This window comes from Dermacentor andersoni, chromosome 1 (assembly GCF_023375885.2).
Source record: "Dermacentor andersoni chromosome 1, qqDerAnde1_hic_scaffold, whole genome shotgun sequence".
NCBI lineage: Eukaryota > Metazoa > Arthropoda > Arachnida > Ixodida > Ixodidae > Dermacentor > Dermacentor andersoni.
Genome location: NC_092814.1, coordinates 41073288 through 41087719, shown reverse-complemented (window position 1 = coordinate 41087719; position 14432 = coordinate 41073288). Strand labels below are relative to the sequence as shown.

General features: G+C 44.8%; 1 protein-coding gene across 1 annotated transcript in view; it reads left to right on the top strand.

Moving 5' to 3' along the window:
• The window catches only part of LOC126545304 (neuropeptide F receptor-like), a 439066-nt gene that overhangs the window by 372351 nt on the left and 52283 nt on the right, over window positions 1-14432 (top strand). Inside the window, exon 6 of the mRNA XM_055061360.2 lies at window positions 8325-8367. The gene's annotated coding sequence lies outside the window, so the exon portion shown is untranslated. The remainder of the gene's footprint in view (window positions 1-8324; window positions 8368-14432) is intronic.

Sequence of the window (14432 nt, the reverse complement as noted above, 5' to 3'; positions counted from 1 at the left end):
CAAGGGGCGCACGTCTCCGACACGAAGGAAGGCCACAGAGGGGCGCCACCGGCGGCGCATATTGCGCTGGTCGGAGCAAGCGGAGAGGTCCTCAGCTCTGGGGAGCTTACCTCGCCTCCTCTCATCGTGGCCCCACAACATTTTATTTTCTACTAAACCATTTTTAAATTCTTTTTGCAGTAGAATGCGACCTGTGCGGGCCTTTAAAACTTCCACTGTGCACCTAAAACTCTCTGCGCGGCCTGGTCCCCAAAGGTGTCGCCATATGTCCGTGTCGCGGCGCAACCAGCTGACGGACGACGGGTATGAGGACAGTGCTAGCCGCGAAAGCATGAAAACCCGATGAGGCCCGATGAAGTAATTTTTTGCCGGTTAACACTGGGCTAAGTAGTTGTGCTTTTGCGTTTGAATTTAGAGACGGGAACTGACATTTTACAGATCCTGTGGAGACGAAATTTAGGTAGTCCTTGAGTTAACACTGCTACCAGCCTTCATGAAATGAAATGATCGGCGGGCCATAGCAAGGCATCCCAACCAGTTCTGTGAAGCTTTTGATTACTTTAATTGCTGGTAAATGTAATGTGACAAACATGAAGGCGTTACGAGTCTTTCATGAAAGAAACACAAGCGACTTTTTCCTTGGTTTCAGATTGCACAAAATTTGTTTTCATTTCTGTTCCTCCATTTTGCCCTTGCCCAGGGCTCTACAATACCCCTACTACTAACTTAATGCCCCTGCCCCCAAGGCCTTTGTGGTCAATATAATATGAAAAAAAATGAAAGTTTCTTCGAAGGAAGTGGCGCTTGTGTGATGTCAGAGAGTTTATATGGGGTAAGTTGTCGTTTTTTACAGCACTGCACTGAAAAATGTTTATAGTAAAAAAATTTACCCAAATAAAATCCATAGCGCTTATTGCTAAGATTATGCACAACAAGCTTTGCACAATTATGCAAGGTATCGATTGGAATAAACATTATCGCAAATTCACATGAAGCAATCTCCTGTAGAGTAGAAGACAACAACTTTATTTACTGTGTAGGTTGTGAATAAATTGTGTAGGTAGTGAACTGTGTAGGTATTGTAGGTAGTGTATAGAAACTGTGTAGGTAGTTAACTATACATGAGTGAACTACACTCCTGTGTAGTCAAGCGGAGAGACGACTTATTGCTCTCTCGTCTTTCCTATCCTGTATTTAGCATCTTATCACTGGCTTAAATAAGGTTCTTTCACCTCGGTGCGGGTTTGTATACGCAAGCTGCAGAGTGTGTCGTCACCCAACTTCATCGCAGCTAGCGGCGTGACCGGCCGTGCTCTCCAAGCGTAGTATTTTCCTCTACTGTAGCATAGATGGGTCCGGCTGAGAGGCAACGACAGAAAACTATTCAACAAAGGGAACAAGTCTGCTTGAAACTCTGTTTGCTCACACGTGCAGGCTTTGGGTGAACAACCATTCGACTATACTGTACTGTCGAAGAAACAACGGGCTCAGCATTGCAGTCCAATATTGCTGTGTTCCCTAGAATGTGCAGTCAGATCGGGAAAAAATATATAAAAGAGCATGTAATCCACATGTAATCAAATATCAGACGGTATGCGTGCGCAAGTGAAAGCTTTTCTTCAAAGTCCTGTCTATTTTCTTTACCTGGTACTGCTTATACACGTCGTGCTTTTCGGTTCCTCCTTTTGGTTCCTGGTTATCACTGGACGATAGAAATTTATATGTGCTACCAGAGTACAATGCAGAGTACTGCTATCGTGCTACGCCACGTGGCGGCGGATCTGCCATATTTATTAAGTCATCATTGCCATACAAACGCCGCAATGATCTTGCCTTTTCTAAATTACTCTGCGAGTCTATATGGTTAGAATTTGATCAGAATGTTTTCTCAGTTGATGGCCGGAACACAGTGTTAGCGTGCATTTATCGTTCACCATCATCGTCATACTCTGAGTTTTGTCTGCAGTTTGAAAAGTTGTTGCACACTGTTGCGAACGAAAACAAAAATGTCATTATCTGTGGAGACATCAACATAAACATTATCGACCCTAATATTCCATCATGTTCTGATTATCTCGGGTGCTTCCTTAGCTACGGCCTTGCTTCTTTAATTACTTCTCCCACTAGATGTGACATGACAGGATCTAATACGTTACTTGATCACATATTAACCAACTTTACTGCAGATTATACAGCAGGAGTCATCGAGCACAGCATAACCGACCACTACCCTATATTTTTGACTTTAGGTACAGAAAATTCTAAATCGATTGAAAAGAAAGAGAAAGTGCATTTTGACTCTCAAAAATTTATCTCTATGATACAGTCAAATGACTGGACCGCCGTACTCTGTGAATCTTGCGCTGAAGAGGCTTATCAGTTGTTCTTGGCTGAAGTTACACGCTGTATTCATGAATGCACTACTACATCTATCATAACTCGTTTTTTCAGTTCCCCTCGAAAACCTTGGGTCACGAAAGCGCTACTTCGATGTATCTTGAAGAAAAATCGGCTCCACAAAAGGGTAATTTGTGAGCCATTTAACTGTGAACTTAAATCTCGTTTCAAAACATATTCTAACACACTTGCAGCCACACTTAAATGTGCCAAACGAGATTACTTTCAGAAGAAGATCTTGAATAATGGGAATAATACGAGGCGCAACTGGCAGGTCATCAACGAATTCCTAAATAATAAATGTCATGAGAATTTACCAAAAATAAAAACTGAGACACACACATACTGCCACCCTGCTGATATCGCGAATGCCTTCAGTGAGTATTTTAGTAGTACTTGCGATTCTCTAACAGATCCCCCATTACCGACATTACCTCGTCATCTTCATTCATTCTATTTGCGACCTACGAATGCAAAGGAAGTTCTTCATGTTATATATTCGCTTAGGTCTACAGGACCTGGCCTAGACTCTGTTCATCCATCTCGTATCAAGTTAGTTTCCAATGAACTGTCTCCTATCATAGCAGACATTGTTAACAAAATGTTTAAAGCAGGCACATTTCCCAGTTCTCTGAAAGTTGGTAAAATAACACCTGTTTACAAAAAAGGCAATCGTGAACTTCTGAACAACTACAGGCCTATTTGTATTCTTTCATTTTTCAGTAAAATAATTGAACGACTAGTTCATACACGTTTATCATCCTATCTAGCAAAATTTAATCTACTATCACCTAAACAGTATGGCTTTCGGCAGGGTTACTCAACTGAGCTTGCGCTTCTAACTTTCACCGATAAAGTCAAGAAAGCAATCGACCAAGGCTTGCTGGTTGGAAGTGTATTTATAGATTTAACAAAAGCTTTTGACACCATTAATCACAAAATTCTAATACATAAACTCGAATCTTACGGCATAACCGGCCCGCCACTTCAGTTTATTTCTAGCTACTTAACCAATCGTACCCAAGTTGTTCAGATTGACGGCAAACTCTCATCTTCTAAGAACATATGTCAAGGCGTTCCTCAGGGCTCGATCCTTGGTCCGCTGCTGTTTCTACTATTTATTAATGACCTGCCTAATGTTCTGACCACTACCGACTGTATATTATATGCAGACGACACGACTATTTTTACTTACGCTAATAATGTCGACGAGCTTCAGCGAAACATTAACGTGGATCTGCATAACGTAACTTCCTGGTGCCGAAAGAACATGTTGCGCATCAATCCGCTAAAAACGGTTTTTATGGTTTTTCATTCCTTCCCGACACTAATTTCGAAATCCATATCTGTGTGTCTCGACAACAACGTAATACCAATATCTGATAGCGCAAAGTTTCTTGGAGTAGTTTTAGACAAGCATCTGAAATTCACTCTCCATGCGCAATCACTTGTCCGTAAGATTTCTTTTGGAATACGCGCCATAATCAAAACCCGCTCATATTTTCAGCCGCACATTATCCATTCCCTTTATCATGCACACATTCACAGCCATTTATCTTACTGCGTATCAGCCTGGGGAAACACATACCTCGCTCACCTCAGCCAACTTCAACGCCTGCAGAATCAGGCGCTTCGTCTCATGACTTTCAGCCATTTTCTATCCAATTCTACGCCACTTTATTGCCGTTTAAACATTCATCCTCTTCACCTGCTTTTTCAGTTCAAGTTAACAATCGTGATCTATAAGTTATTTCGCAATATTGCACATATAGATGGCTTTGTTGCTGAAACGTTTGTGAATACTAACACTACTAGGTTCTCTGAACTCGACAATCGTCTTTTACCTAAAGTGCGCACAAACTATGGTAAGTTCACTACCACATTTGCGGGAATAAAACTGTGGAATTCAATTCCACATACCATTAAATCATCCCCCACAGAGCATATATTCAAGAAGCAAGTCAAGAAATATTTTATGCAGCAACTCTCTTCATCCTAACTGACTTTTGTGATTGTAATAATATTTCACTTGGCTATTGTACTACGTTATATTACTCCTACTTTTATTGTGTTTGTAAATTTGCATTACTTGTTCACTAGAGAAGTTTTCTTCGAAATTTTTGTTTTACTAAACAGCTTTATATTCTTGTTTTTCACACTGTTCCTTATTTTTATGAAATTGTTTGTATTGTCACCGTAACCAATGCTTGATCTGTATCTTGTCTTTTTATTTTGTTCATGTATGGGAGTCCCCCTGACAGTTTCTAACTTTGGGACTCCCTGTGTAGTGCTAATTCTGTATCCAATTCTTTGTAAAACTCGCATCGCTGCTGAATAAACTTGAAACTTGAAACTTGAAACTTGAAAAAAAAAAAAATCTTTTGAAGTGAGATGTATTGCCTTCTGCCACTGTAATGCTCGCATAGAATGTTACATTCGCTGCAATAAACATCATTTACGAAAAGGACAAAAACAAAATTGAAGAAAGAATGAGAGAGAGAGAGAGAGAGATTTACGGAAAGGCAGAGAGGTTGGCCTGAGCTATAACTTCCTCTGGCCTGCTACTCTACACTGGGGAAAAGGGACGGGGAGAGAAATGGCGGATGAATGATGATGATGGTATCAGGAAGAGATGCGTATATACATATTCAGAGTTGTAGCATCCCTAAAGCCGTGCGTCCAGCCCAGTGGCTTGGAGAAAGGCTATAGCGGCACTTGTTATCAGGGCTGCGCTGTTTGCATTAGGCCAAGGACCTAAAAGAAACTCCTCTGATAGCGGCCTCTTATCGACGTTTGCAATGGACGAGACCAGTTCCTGTCGTTCTTGCGCGTACGCGGGACACACGCAAAATATATGATCAAGTGTTTCTGGCACCTCACAGTATTTACAGTTTGGGCTAGTATCACTGTCACTTATCATATGTCTATAACGCTTGGTGAATGCGACACCAAGGCGAATCCGGTGCACCACGCTCGTTTGGCTTCTTTTGTGCTTGTGAGGCATACGGAATTTCATTTCTTTGTCCAATTTGTGTACTCGCTTGTGTCGTCGAGAATTAGCTAAGATGTAAAACTGCCGACTGCTACTTTGCGGGGCCGAAGTTCATATCCACTCTGGCTAATGTGCACTTTTTATTTTATTTACAAACTTCTCACAAAGTACTTTGCTATTGCTACACCACCGTCCGAGAAGCTTGGGTGTCGCCTTGCTATCAGCATATCACTGTCAGCGTGTCGTCGTTCGGGCAAAACTGTTATTTTTTTTTTCATAACTCCTTTTTTTCTCTCGGAAGGTACATATTATTGATTTCTTCGGTATAACGGGCTATTTGCTATGAATGTCTTTACTTATTAGACAGCAAGCATGTGAAATGGGTCACTTTTCGCGCCGATGACTTCATCCTTCAACCAGCGTGAAATGTTTCATCGTTTCTAAACAGTGTAAGCATCCGCGATGCGCCTCTAGAGCGACAATAACCTGGTAGAAATATCGCCGCAGGCGCTCCCGAAATAAATTAATAATACTAATAATAATGATAATACATGAAAGGAGCTGAGGGAGTGCACGAGCCTGCTTTCAGCAGTGCGAAAGCGAGGGCGAAGTCCACCCAGAGTAGCGGACGAACCACGGAACGCTATTTCCGGACGATAAACGCACACACCATGCAAGTGCGCGAAAATTTGCGTTTCTGAGCGGCCGGGGTGGTCGCGTGCTTGTAGCGGCAGAACACGGCGGGCAACGAGTAGCTCGTTCAGAGGCACATTTTGACGGTCGGTTGACGCTGCTTCCAGCCAAGAATACACTCGATCTTCAGCTGCGGGAGAGACGTGCTCGAGCTGCTGCCAAAAATACGAAACAAAGTCGCACAAAAAAGGCTCACTTCTTTAGGCTGTGAACTACATTTTCTCCCGACACGGGCGACGGCAGGAAATGGGCCATGTCCTCCATTGCCTCTGTGCGTCCATTCTTTCTCTTGAACACAGCGTGTTTCGGAGCTTCGTGTGTCCCTGCTAAGATTGAATTTCATTCCTCGCACAAGTCGGGCAACTTGAATTGTTTCTTTACCGAAGTTGGCGCCTTGGCATTCGCATGTTTCAAGAGGCTCATTGCGAAAATTATAGTGCATGTGTATTATATTCTGGGGCGTTACGTGTCACAACCATGATATTATTATGAGCCACGGCATAGTAGGGCACTCCCTGTCACATTTTTACCACCCGGGGTTTCTACACAGAGTACATAGCAACGTGAAGCTATGCGCGAATTCAGAAAGCAACATGCTATCCTTCGTGGCCTGTTTCCTGCCGCCTTGAGGTAGTGGTGGCTTTCACTTTTCCTCCTCTGGCAGATTATTTCTTCTTATTCCTTCTTTTTCTTGTCATGAGTAGTATGGACTGTAAAAGCATTGATACTTCTGTCGCTGTGCAGCCAGAAGTAACACAACAACAACAAAAATTCTGCTTGCGAGAGAATCAGATTGGACAAGCACCCAACTTCTGCCTATTTCGATGCTCTTTCTTTCGCGCTCTCTCTTTCTTCTGCGCATGTCGCCCTGGCGCAGACACTCTTGTGGATTATTCAGTTTCATTGTTGCATTAAACTGCCAGAGACGTTCATCTGTCTTGTGCAAACAGTTGCTTTCACTGCGCTGTAATGGAACTATTATAGGGATATAACTCAGTTGTGAATTTCGCGACGATAAAGTGGACACGAATGGCGAATTGCCGAACAGTCATGTCAGGTTGAGCAATGGTCAACGAAAATGCGGGACAATTGCTGTACGTTTTATATTTGATGCGTTTGCTGCATACAGCAGCCAAAGCGGTTGGAGCGATGCGAAACGAACAACAGTGGCCAAATCTGACGGGAAGTTTCTCGGATGTCTGCGCTGAAGCAAATTGCCTCAGACCGTGCCCTTTAGCAACAGCAGCTTTCACGAGGCGGTTATGCCTTGGCGTTTAGACTTTTAAATGGGAAGGCAGTCGCTTTATTCCCATTGAATTCAGTTCACGCTTCGTCATGGTCCCTTGCTGCGTCGCGCCTGTGTTTTGATCTATTTCGCTGGTTTGGTTCATGATAATAATGGACTGTATTCGAGCAAAAGGAATTGTCGCATAACAGCGCTCGAGGATCGGAGTCGCTAGCTTGTCCACTGTATGGCCGCCCGCATAACGGACTTGTCTACTGTGGAGTCGTCGCACTGGTGCTTAGGGTTCTGTTCTCGGGGTGAAATAGAAAATACATGCCTGACCGTATATAGCCTCCGCGATAACGCGTGCATCGCCGAGACAAAATTGCGCAAGAGAACATTGCGCAAACCCGTATTAGTAAATTACGTTTCTGTGATAGTGAAACGCCACTCCTACGTTGAGGGGATGGCAGGGGAGAGGCGGGGGAGGGGAGGGGGTAGAAAGGACGAGAAAACGGGACGCAGGTGGCGATGTTATTCTAAAGTTTGTGAACCGGCTCACTGGGACGTCATGGATTCTGACAGCATCATATCGGGTCTAGCCGATTGTTTATCCCTAAATAAGGACTCTATTTCATATAGAAGTGAAATGTGTGACGTCGCGCTGATATTTAGGAGGGATGTTCAAATGTGAGATTGGGCTTCATTTTCCGCAGTCAGAATCAAGGTTTTATCGTGAAATGTTTTTTTTTTAATTTAAGCAATACTTTACCAGTAAAAGCGACATGGTGTCGCTGTGCAGTGTCTCCTTTGAAAAGTGTACGCTGATAATTTGTGCCCAGTCGGTCGGTCGATGGGTTCGTCGGTCGATTGGTTGGATAAGGGCTCTAAATAAGGGCGGCATGTGTCAGAGTTGATGGCGATCACGAAACGCAAAGGAAAATAATTGCAGAATATTAGCCCTGTATATCATTTTACACAAGGCTGATTATGTTTTTCTTTTCTTTTTTTTGGCAGCAGAGAGTCACGCTGCTGAAGATTGCTTGTACGACGACAATCGGTAAGTGATCACGCACCCGCTTTACCCTGCTCAACCCACCAACTAATCTCACATTTTTGTTTTATTGGGTTGTTTTTCTCTTCGATAAACATGACTGTCATATGGAAAAAAAATTGTTGAGCTTGGCAATATAGTTATCGGGTAGCAGTATCAGTCATCTGTTGCTTGAACCATGCCCGTACTGAAAGCTTGCCTTGCTCTTTCCCGTTGCGACTTAAAACCGTCTTTGCTATCTTGCGTCTCGTAGCAATGGACACTATACGACCGATATTCACCTGAGTAAAAGAGAGTAGTTAACCGCACTCTGCGGTACATATCGCTCCTGTGCATCTAGATAAAGCTTGTCACAATGGAAAACATCCAGACAGCCACTTGCACACGTGGCAAATCCAAGAACGGTATCAAGCGAGCCATCCATGCGTGCCATTTTTCTAGCGACGTATACAGAGCTCGGAGCTATTAAGAGCAGCGCACGACTAGCCGATCTACGACGCCTGCAGAGCATGGTGATAAACAGCAGCCGTTATCGGCCTGATTACTCCCATGTGCACCGCGAATCAAGCGGCTCTAATGGGCGCTGCGTTTTTAATCTTGTTTGGGAAAATATAAACCAGTTGACATTGTCGTAGCAGACGCACAGTATGGAGGAGTTAATTAATAAACGGAGCCTATGTTCCCGTTTCCGCGGTTTAGTGCCTCAGAACGATGTGCGCGCGATCACTTGGTGGCCGTCTGCTGCTTACCGGGTCGTCGGTGGTTATGTCCATCGAATACGTCTGGACTATTTTACCGAAGCGTGCCGGCTTCTTGGGCTGTTTGTGCTGCTGTTCTGTATTAACCAAATGCACGTTACTGTATAGTCGCTTCTATATGCATAAAAATGCGTGATAGGACGGGTGTGTTCTGAGAATGTTTTCCAAAATTCCGAGAAATTTCTTAGAAGTTCTGAGAAATTTAGGCCAAGATGGTGGCACCGCGTGAATAGAAAATGAAATCGACTATGCACGGTGTTTCACGTAACTCGAGCCAAACTTTACAAAATATGCAAATACTACGTAGTTGGACAAAAACAAGGTTGCCCGTCGCATGGAGATGCCCGGGTCCTTCTTTGCATACCACCTAATTAGATAATTAGTCTTATAAATTATTCAACTTCTCAATTATTACAATCAGATTAAAAATGTCAATGAGAAAATTGTAGAGCAACATGATATACTTCCGATACAGCTTTCTGTTCCTCCATACGTTCTGTTTTTCCGAGCGTGAAAGAAGCGCGCGACTAGCCGCTCGAGGCATTTTGCGTGTATTCGCAGGCTTCTTTCACGATCGGTACACCTTAAAGAAGCCCAGGTGATCGAATTAATTCGAAGTCCCCCAATACGGCGTGCCTCATAATCAAAATTTTTTTTTGGCACGTAAAATGCCATAATTTGACTGTTTCTTATTAAATCGTCTATATTGTGCATGCAAACATGAGGTACTCGCCGACCGCATAACGGGCAGCTCGGTCTCGCTCTCTTGTCTTACTTAGCAATGAGTGTGGCCGCATCTCGAGAAAAAATTGGTTCTTGATTGTAAGCGTGGAAAGCTACTGGCGTTATACGGGATACAGCCGAACATGCACAGTTCACGGTATGAATTCAAATGCACCGCTCTGGTTAAACAACCGTTTATATAGACTACAACTTAGCACAGCCTGTGCTAACGGTATGCATTCGGGTGGCTGCTTTCGAGCCCTCTGGCTGCGCGCTTTATCTTCGACTGGTGTAAAATGTACTTAAGTATGTGAAGTTAAGAAGTGAGCAACCTGATGACTGCAGCCAATGGCTCATGGACGATACATTTCGTAAATCGCAGTTGCAATGAAATGGGCCTCCATGTTTATATATAACTTTATTCCCACATTAAGTCGCGTGTCAACCCAGCCCCCTATCCCCTTCAAAAAAAAAAAAGAAAAAGAAAAAAGGTCCAGTGATCGGAACACATTGAGCTCGTTCATTCCGAGCGGCGCGCTTCAACTTCAACGCGCTCTCACCTTCGTGGTGGGGAGCCGAGAGCGCGACCGAGATCGTAGTTCCGGTCCGGAGGCTGCGTTTGGCGGTAGTTTTGCGTGTGCACGCTTTGGGCCTACATCATGTTTGTTTAGAACAGCAGAAGCGCTGACGCGTTTCCGCTTCCGGTCTCTGATTGATCTGTCTAGAAGCCGACCATTCGGCTCGGACAGGCTTACACCGGCGACTCGCTCCAGCGGGCTCCGCCTCGTTGCAATCCGGGTTGTATACAGCACGGCAGCAACTAGTCGAATGTATATTCGGCTACGAGCACAGATTTTGCAGACGGGAGCCAAGTATACTCTGCAGGGTGGACTGATAGCCCGTCATTTATAATTTGCGAGTTTATGCTGTTGAACTCAAAGAACACCATCTTCCAAACGGCAAAGAAAAACTGTTCACCATAAGACGCTGTCTGCAAGGATGTGTACCCTGTATAGGATGTTAATACCATAAGGGAAGGTGCATAGTCACCAGGAAAATGGTCACATGGGGCGCGATCGGAGTTCTTTGTTCGATACGCGTTCTGTTCGGTTGCTGCAACGTCACAAAGCGGCACTATGCAATATTTCTGAGAACGGGGTGGAGAGAGCAGCTAATCGGCAAGTGGTGAACTCTCCGGAAGTTTACTTCCTTCGTTTGTCGTCTGCTTGCAGACAGTATACTACAAAACGAAATGTTTCTCGTCTTCCAAATGAATGAAATCTTTATCTAAAAATGTTTTTTTCTTCTCAAGCTGAAACACGTTTTCAAATAGTAGTAGGTGTGACTACTACAATTTATCACTATTAGTTTCTCTGCGTCGTCCCTAGGTGGCGTCGCGCACAGCGAGAAAAAAACTGGAAAAAAAAAAAGACGACGGGAACAGTGGCGCACTTTTCAAGAGGCAGCAACAACATTCCAGTGGCTCGCTGGCACCCGATGAAGCGGTCGATTTCGCTGTACAACCAACGCACCATTTGTTTCAAGAAACAAAATCGACGCAGGAATTCGCTTTCCGCCATTTCTTCAAACGCGCTCCGCAGCTCCACTCGCTCTTCTTCCTCGTCGAGCAACGCCAGCGCAACAACCGAAGTTCCCAACGCAAGCGCCATTTTCTCGAATTACACTATGGATTGGATCCAAACGTGCCATTCCACAGCCGAAGCCGCCGGTTGGATCCAATCCAATGCACCAGACGCGCCATGCGAAGCCGGTCTTGTAACGAGCGTATATGATCGCTCCAAACGTCCCAACTACCGTCGGGTTCGGCGCCTAGCAGACGACGTGCTCGGTTGCACGATGATTGACAGGAGCATGTCGTCATTTTGACGTCACCAAAAACGCGGCCACGCCCCGCGGCTGGCGACGTCGGCGCGGAGTAGGCCGATCGCGCGCGCCGTTAACCGAACGAAAGCGCCGAACAACCATCTGCGATCACACCCTCGGTGCTGCTCGAGGGTTAGAAGTGCTTAAAGAGAATTCAGGAACGTTTAAAATTTTGTTAATCTGATTTTGCAGTTGTTTTTGTGTACGCGAGTCATCTACATAGTGAAACCCATCTAGGGAAATAGCGTCGCTCGCTGTATTGTTTCCGAATACTTGAGACAAACGAGTACTCGCCTCACCGAGCTAAAAGAGACTAATCGACACTTGCGCTTCGCCAGGTCGGACCATGGCCACACACGCCACAAGTGCAAAAAGCGATTCGTACACTAGTGCAGTACTTGAAGTGCACCGACCTAACATGCCGTTCAAAGTCCTACTGTGCATCCTCCTGCGCGCACTCAGTGATCACTAGCTCTCCCTCTTCCTATTCTCGCTTTCCCTTGGCCCCAGTGTAGGGTATCAAACCGGACGCTGGCCTGATTGACCTCACTGCCTTTGCTCTTCTCTCTCTCTCTCTCTCTCTCTCGCCCTTCGTCGTGCTTTCTATGCTGTGACCGACAATTCGAGAGATGCAATTGTTGCAAGTACCAGCAAGGACGTCCTTTCACATTAACCATAGTCATTCCGTCGCAAGGGGCCACATACTAGCTATGAATTCTTTCTCTCTTCGTGCAGTATCACAATGAAACGTCCTGTTCAATGCCAGAGTTTCACGCTCTGATCGCAAAGCATTTTGTAGCGTAATGCATCATGAACATTAATGGAAAAGACATGGGAAAGAACGCAATAAAGTTACAGAGGCTAGAAAGAGATGATACGACCTGTGAATAATAAATGCCTTTTCTTACTACTTCGTATAAAAAGGACTTCTCTAACTACAAGTGATTTCCCACATGACGTGAGGTGACCAAATCCCGACAATAACAAGAAAGAAAGAAAGAAAGAAAGAAAGAAATGTGTGAAGGCCTAGGAATGTGCCCTTGTTACCACATCACTGGCTCAGCCTAATCACTCACATTATTACACGTTCTAAGCATGGCTGAGATACGCGATTTCTTTTTTTTTTTTTTGGTTGCTGGAGTGCTGATTCGACTGCTCTTTTCAAAAGTTATTTGCTTCAAGCACCAAGCGCGCTTAAGAGTCGTTAAAGCGCCTGAGAAAAGTACATTTTACAAAGTCAGGTGGGCATCCGCAATTTTTTGCAATCAACTGATCATCGCACTTCCGCTCTTGCTTCGCACATTGTACGCGTGCTCAATCAGCCATGCGTTGCGGCACCTCCCGATCTATCGTGCTTAAAAGCGACCTCACGACAAAGGCACCTACTGAACACTTCCCAATCGCACTGCTGCAGGGGCCTTGAGCCTCTTTCGCAAACGTCCAAACCTGTGAGAAATCTACTTCAACGCCCACTTTTTCGTCCTTGTCTCTGTACGCTATTGATGCACTGTTTCCCATGCCTACAAAGATGAACCGGATGGATGGATGGATGGATGGATGGATGGATGGATGGATGGATGGATGGATGGATGGATGGATGGATGGATGGACGGATGGATGGATGGACGGATGGACGGACGGACGGACGGACGGACGGACGGACGGACGGACGTTATGAGCGTCCCTTTTGGAACGGGGCGGTGCGTTGCACCACTAAGCTCTTGCTATTATACTGCCTAATGTCCTACCTAGGTTAAAACAAAAACAAAAAAAAACCCCACTATGAACTCCCGCAACCAAATTTTTTGACCCTCTATTGTGAACTTTGCTTTTGTACGTCTCCGTTTTTTGTCGTTTCCGCACTTTCCTTCCACCAACTTTCCAATCGCCCCTTACTAATCTCTCTTGTGGACATGTTTACTTTTCCCCTGCTCTCGCTGAACCCAAGGGCTTCAAGGAGGCCAGTGGTGCCTAAATCGAGCGCTCGGCAGACTTCTTCACATTTTAATAAAACATGCTCCGTCGTTTCCCTATCTTGTCTTGTCTTGTCTTGTGTCCCAGACAATGGCGCGTACCCACTATGGGGGATTGGCCAAGAAGCAGGCGGTTTTCCTTATGGTTAGAAGTAGAGAGAAACTAGATTTACCGCAGCAAGCACATGCTTCTTCTTCCTTCTTATATCTCGCTTTATATGCACGTGTTCCAAGGCGTCCCGATCTCGCTTCGAAAAGTAATGAGCTTTCCCTTGAGTTATTATAAATTGTTTCCTTCCTAATTTCGCATTTTCCTCTCAAGTAGTTACTCATGGCAGGTTTCTTTTCCATTGCCGCCACCCATGAGATTATTTCAGCCTCTCTGACTTTCCGCTTGACGTTCTTCGCTGCTGTATTGCTCATCCTGCAGGTCGCATACTTGCTGGTAAGCTTCCTAGTTCTTTTCCTCCACTGTGAATCAGTGTTTTTCCTGTACAGATACCTCAACAGCCCATTTACTTTCTTCCATATTCCTGGGTCGTTCTTCATGATCAATTATACTGCGAGCTTCCCTCACTTCAAAACTAGTCCATCCCATATCACCCTGCACAGCTTTATTTGTAGTTTTACCGTGAGCGCCCAGTGTGAGGCGTCCCACTGACCTTTGGTTCCCATTGAGTCCTGCTTGTATCCCTGATTTGAAGCACAACCGACTAACCCAAAGTCGCGCCCT